Raw genomic sequence first — 7,285 nt, forward strand, 5'->3', positions numbered from 1 at the left:
GGGAGAGGGGAGGCCGAGATTTTGGGTGAGAGAGGCTCCCTCTCTCTTGTTTCTTTTATAAAAATTTAAATCTTTTATAAAAATATCAACTTTTTATAAAATATACACTAAAATCAAGTTTTTATTCATAAAACCTTTATTTTTGATTTATAAATTAAGGGTAATGTTAATGAGTTAAATTTTATTTGCCTTGAATATATTATACTAATTTTTAATTATTATAAGATAATATTACAAGGTTTATAATTATTTTTATAGAATTTTTAAGGTTAACGTTTGTAAATATGAGTTTTTAGGGCATTTAGGGTTTTTGAGAGTTTGTAAATCTTTGGATATCAAAATTACTTGAATTTTGAGACTTCAAACTATTTTACTGTTTCATAACTCTTATTCAAATTAGAAATATTGTTTGTAATTTATTTTTATTGATTTATTGGCATTCTATGTAGTGATTTCGAGATTCAAACGAAATTGAGGAATCAAGTATACTAGTTCTAGTTTTTAACTTTGACTTAAGTTTCTATGAGGCTCCAACCTAATTTCTACTACTAGGTCAAGTGCATAATGTGTGTATATGATTCATGAAAAGGTGTTCGAGTCAAAGAGTGACCTAAATATGGATATTCACTACAGTTATGTAGTTGTAGAATTCACATATCAATGTGAAATCTAAGTACACCATCCATTGTTTCTATCTGTTTCCAAGTTTCTACTAGGTTATAACTTAACTTCTAGTTACTAAGTCTAATATGTTTTGTGCCTATATGTGCAACTAAGTCTAGTCAAATCTAGAACCGACTTGAATTTTGACGGTTGTCACATTCTCCCCCGGTTGAAAGAATTTCGCCCCGAAATTCAATTCGTGACGTATTTTATTAGAACTCAGTCGAATACAATTATATAGCTGGAGAGGTGGTGACTTTAAGTGTTCTTTGATTATTTCAGGTTTATTTCCTCAAAGGAAGAACCCAATTCTTTAGCTATAATCAAAGTAATGTTTCCTTAATTCGAGTTCTACAGTCTAGATTGCGAGAAATTAGGATCATGGAAATCATGATCCGACCATGGCGACCTAGTTGAAAAGATTATCTAGTTAGATATTATCTAACTTAAAAGAACGTTATAAGTTTTGCTGAAGCACCCACTGCATTGAGCGTTAAATCCGCATTGATCCTCAAGTCGCATTCTAAATTAACACTAAGTGTAAATTCGCCGCCTAATAAAGAAGAGATTAGGAACAAGTTGTTCACTTTCGGGTTGGCTACTATATCTGGAAAATATATGTTCCGAAATAAGAAGGGGTAACACGAATGAAAGGGAAGCGATCGAGGGTAAGTTCCTAAAAAAACGTACTAAGGGTAGGCAACGAAGTTTTGGTACATCTCCAATGTAAAGGCTATTTAAGTGTCGGCTACAAAATAAATTACGAAATGATTGAGGATCTCCGAGGCAATAATTACTACTATGGTTACTCTTACAATAATAGATCTATATTCGAAGAATATATATATTTAGAGAGTCAATGTTGCAAATGGAGGCGATTAAATCACATTGTGTAGATAGCATTTTAGGTGTTTAGAAGTGATAAAAATCTCACTGTTATCAAAATGTGTGTTTAGAAATGATAATTAATCTCACTATTATCAAAATATGTAATAATTCCAAGATAACGAAAATACATGTGTGGCGATCAAACGATGTAGTAAAATAATATAAAGATTAATTAAGGTTACAGGTTTAAGTCATCAATAAGGGAATTTATACAAAAATATTTTGATTACTCTTTTGTGAAATTGTCTAATTCTCTAAGTCAGGACAAATTCAAGCTTATGAGTCAGAATATTTATAAAAACAAAGTTGAGAGTTTAGGAACTCAATGAAAATTACAAAGTAGAATGCTATTTTAAGAAAGGTGTAAAAATATCGATCATTGAAAATAGTGGATTCTTAATTTAGTGTTTCTACAAAAACAATCATTTAGAGAATATATATAATAGTAAAATTCAAGACTTTTGATGTATTTAAAGAAAAGAAGAAGCATAAGAAAATGTATTCTTTCACAAATATTTTATGGATTTAGAAAAATGATAAGAACAATGGTATTCTTCTTGTGTATTAATTGTAAGAAAAATACAATGAAAATTACATTTTAAATCAAGTTTCCGAATCTAGAACGAAAGAGAAATGTAAATAAGGATCACTTGTTTATAGAGATTTCAAAATAAAAACAAGATGTATATAATAAAAGGTGTAATTGAATATATCAAAGCTGACTAAATAAAAAGTATGCCTCACGACTATACACGTATTAATCGCTCAAAACGGAAGGGTAGACTTCTAGTCTTTATGTGTACGAACATGATACCAGGAGGGGCAAAATAGACAGAAATAAAGTTAGACAATGTATTACGTTAATATTATGGCGTGCGAGATCTAAAATCGGAAAGAGAGCGAGAAATAAAGTTCGGGGGAAAGAAAAATGAAGATAGCGGCGGCAATGATTGATATTGTTAAAATTATAAGAACAATACCTATAGGTAGATTTAAAACCAGGTTGAGATATATTTCAAACTTCAATATTTGATGTATATTGATGATTAAATAGACATGTGGGAGTTCTAAAGTGTTTGCTAAGGATTGCTAAAAATTCATAAGTTACATATTAAGTTAAACTCCATTTGTGAAAAAGAAGAAGCCCTACAAATGACAATTGAAAATCTGACAATTTTGACTTTTTAAACGGAAGTCCAACAATGATTAAAATGGATAAGGTAAAAACTCAATATATTTAGAAGAATAGCTATTCATTGTTGAGAGTGTATCACTGGAAATTTAAAAGTGAACACTAAGTTTTCAAATGCTATAATTTTTAAAAACTTTATAGATTATAAAACTATATTGAAGCAAAGTACACAAATAATGTATGTTTTGAAATACAAGCATTAGAGATGTCTTATAAACATGTTTGAAGTAAAAATTTGCATAAATATCATGTTGGGTTTCGAGAAAACACATTAACGTAAATTACAATGTCTAAATGAGAAAGTTGTTAAAGTGTCAAAACAAAAGTGTTTTGAAGATTCGATGAAACTTTTTCACATAATATGAACTTCAACGTCATATGTTTAAGTTTTATAGCATAGAGTTTAAACACTTTTATAAAAGAAAATGTTTCTAAGTTTTTCGAAAACGTGTCAAAATGGTAAGCAAGGATTAAAATGGTTTACATGCCCTTAAAAGCACATCTATCTATTGAAATAGATTTGAAATGAAATTAAAATAGCAAGGTTAAAACAAATATTGGTTAAATTGAGTTTTGAAGAAAAGTGTTAAGTTAAAGCAAGTTGTCAAAAGATTTTTAGCGAGAATGTGGCTTACATTGTTAGGAAATGTCTACTAAGTTGAATGAACTGGTTATAAAATATTTTATCGATGATAAATAAAACCAATGAAGCGAAATAACTTTCGATGGAAGATTAAGAAGTAAGGAATAAGTATGTTAGTGTAGCTGATCGTACCTAAATACTAAGGCGAGTACAAGGCGAGTATAAGGCGAGTACCGATGTCTTTTTCCCCAAGATAAAGTACAAGAAATATTGTTTGAAAAAAAACATTTTATGCTGTCAATGCAGTTTACGACCTTTTATAAAGGTCAAAGGGACATCCTATGCTAAGTTTTAAGCTCAAGGTGGAAAACAACATAGAGCTAAATCGTAGCGTAGAAGAGAAGCCTCGCGTATCAGTAGCTATGGGTTAAACCTTTGTGTCTCCTCGTGAGTCGAATTGGGAATGCTCTCCAATGATATCCAAGTGACTACTTAGAAATGACTCATCTACCTCCTTACGCGATGCTCCAATTTTCATCCGTGTCGGTATCAGAACGCTTTCCTAGATGTAACTCTAGTACGAAGACGATGAAGAGGTATTGAGCAATAATTGGTATAGGTTTCGACTTAAGATTATTATTAGTGTATATCTAGCTACTAATCTTACATCCAAAGTCAATAGCTACCGAGGAATACCCATTCTTAGTACTATGTGCATTGCTCCTAGAGTGGCTAGTGATATAACCAAAGATGTTAACCTAGCACTTGATAAGGGATAAGATTATTTCTAAATAAAGGCATTGTTATAAAAGTGTACTTAGTTTCTAAGTGTATCTAGATGAATGCCTATAATATGCAATACCCGTACGCACACCGAAAAACTTTGTTTTTCAAAAGTTTAAGATGAAAATCGTTTTGAACATAATTCTATTATAACCGTTTCCAGCCTCACATTAACTTTCCTTAATTAAGCATAGTTGGCCAGGCTATACTTAATTAAAGTCCAATAATGCGTACTCGAATTAGTTATACTAGTAGTATGTTCAGTATTTTAAAAATGTTTTGAAATTTTTTGGCTATAGTTGTGGTTTTCCAAAGGAAAACCGGTATTCTCTATAACCTTCGGCTCTGATACCATTTCCTGTCACACCCCGCTAAAGCGGAAACACAGGGCGTGGCAGTACAAAGGGTTTCATAGCAAAAGTTAAAAGACAACACCAACCATAGTATTAAAAATCATTACAAATTTACAATGGGTTTGAACAACTTTTAAAAGAAATTACAATGAAAATTGGAATACAACACATGCGAATGCTCCTAACAGTGAAGTGTCCCTAAGTGTCACTTACTCGATGATTCCTGAAAAAGCATGTAAAACGAGCGTCAACTATAAAATTAGTTGGTGAGTACTCACAAATAAACAAAATAATATTGGTTCCATGAATTGAAATCAAAGTTTTGATAAAAGTTTCCAATAATAAAAGTATATTGTTGAAATGAGTAAATAAGTTTGTAAAAAAAAAACAGAGTTCTTTGTCATCATGAGAGATAAAGTATGTTGCCCAAATAAGATGCAACATTCATATTCTCATGGAAGATAAAGTTCGTTACTCAAACGAGTAAACAAGTTTCATTGCTTAAAATGAGCAATCAATTTCGTTGCTACAATGAGCAAACAATTTCATTGCTAAAACATGTATATAAGTTTTCAGTAATAAAAGTTCGTTGTTGTAATGAGAAACAAAGTTCATTGCTATAATTAATAACAAGTTTATTGCTATAATAAGTAACGAGTTTGTATGTGTATGAGCAAACAATGAGTCTCAACCAAACCTATGACTGAAGCCCTATCAAGATCTATGCTTATCGTTCCATAGATGAATATGGTATCATGCACTCCAGCAATAGGGCGAGTGAGGAGTTGTCAATTCCTAATAGCGCTATCCATAATGACCATTGGCTCAAAGAGTTAATGGTTAGAGATAAGGGAAGGGCCTTAGTACGATAAGTTCTCATGTTCCGTGTTGCATAGACATACATAGAGAGACATAGCAATAAAATAGCAATCATGTTTGATACAAATCAATTTAAATACAACATTCAAATAATAGTTTTTCGGGACATGCTTTTCCACCCCAAAACATAAAAACTGAAAATAGAGGAGTGCGTGAATACTCACAATGCATTGAGATGATGCAAATGATGCCTTGAACTACGTTCCACGTGTACCACTACCGATTCCTATAATAATGGTATTCGCTAGTGAGTCTCTCATCGAAATCTAACACTAGTATACTTACTACTACAATAGAATTATGTCAATATTGTGTCAAAATTTAATATTGATAAGTTACAAACATTTTTCTGAAACGGTGAAATTTTATAGCTCATGTGATTAAGACAATTTTGGATATTAATTTCCAGATTTTTGTAATATTAATTGAGGGTATTTCAACACATTTAAATGTGTTTTAAGCTCTTGAAAAGCCAAAATATTATCAAACAATTTCCAAAAATTCTCAAACTTGGCATTTTCATTCTAAACACAGTAGAGGTCTTCCAGAAATTTTTCCTTGAATTTTTGATGTGATTAACTATTTTTCCCAATTTTTAAGCCTTCATAACAATATAAATTCGTGAAAAATAGGATCCAGATGATAAAAATTCCCAAACTTTTTATAATACTGCCATTAGACATACTTAAGCTGGGAAAAATATAAAAATGCATTTCCAAACTATTTAACCCAATTTTCTGATTTTTGAGCATTTATTCTAATAAAAATTGAAATAAATAGAAAATAGTTTCCAAAATTTCCCAAGCTTTTTCTATTACTGTTATTAAACATTATTAAGTTGGGAAAAATATAAAAATGGATTTCTAAACTGTTTAACCCAATTTTATGATTTTTGTGCATTTATTCTAATACAAATGAAGATAAATAGAAAACAGTTTCCAAAATTGTCCAAAATTTTTGTAACACTGTTATTACATATATAGAAGCTGTTAAAAATATAAAAGATATTTTTCAATTAGTGTTGCTATTTTTCCTTGTTTAATCCTCTTAAATAATCATTAATTGAATAATAACTATTAAACAGTTAAAGTAAATTACCAAAAATTTTGTACACTTCATTTACAGAGAATAATCTGGGAAAAATACCAAATGTGGTTTTTATATAATGAAATCCGATTTTGTGTATTTAAGTGTATTTAATCTTAGAAAATAGGAGAAAAATAGTATACAGATGAGAAAAATCATCAAAATTTTTATGTAGCCTCCTAATGTACTACACGATCTTCTGGTAAATTTTCACGAATTTTGGATGAACAGAACTATTTTTTCTATTTTTAGGCCATTATAAATACAAAAATCGGGGAAAAATAGGAATGCATCATGAAAAATTCTGAAAATATTTTTCTGAGTCTTATACCTCTGGTAGCAACTGCGAAAATTGTTATATATCATTTTAAGGTTCTCTAAAGTGCTTTTATGATTTATTGGAGCCAAACAAAAAGAAAATTCAAAACCATATTAAATAGTAACACAAACCGATGCAATTTAATGAGGGATCATTATTTAGCATAGGGGGCATCCACGAATTTAACTAGGATTTATAGACCCCAGAAAGTATTTTATATGATTTATTGCCCTATTTTCTTGCATTAATTATAATAATTCGAGAAAAAGGTATTATTTTCTGAACATTTACAGATCATCTTATATTGTTGGTTGGATTCTGGGAAAAATATCATTTGAACAGAAAAGAAGTTTTAGGTATTTATTTAGGAATAAATCTTTTATGAACATATTTGAAAGCTTTTAACAACAAACTTTGATCATCAAGCATCTAAGCTTGAAGATCATCACATGCATGTTGCTTTAAAGATCATTAATGAGTTTCATATGTTCAAAAATCGTTTTTGATAGAAAACATAGGGTACATGTGGTGTTTTTCCA

Source organism: Lactuca virosa, chromosome 5 (assembly GCF_052849685.1).
Source record: "Lactuca virosa cultivar CGN04683 chromosome 5, Lactuca_virosa_CGN04683_v6, whole genome shotgun sequence".
In the NCBI taxonomy this organism is placed as follows: Eukaryota; Viridiplantae; Streptophyta; class Magnoliopsida; order Asterales; family Asteraceae; genus Lactuca; species Lactuca virosa.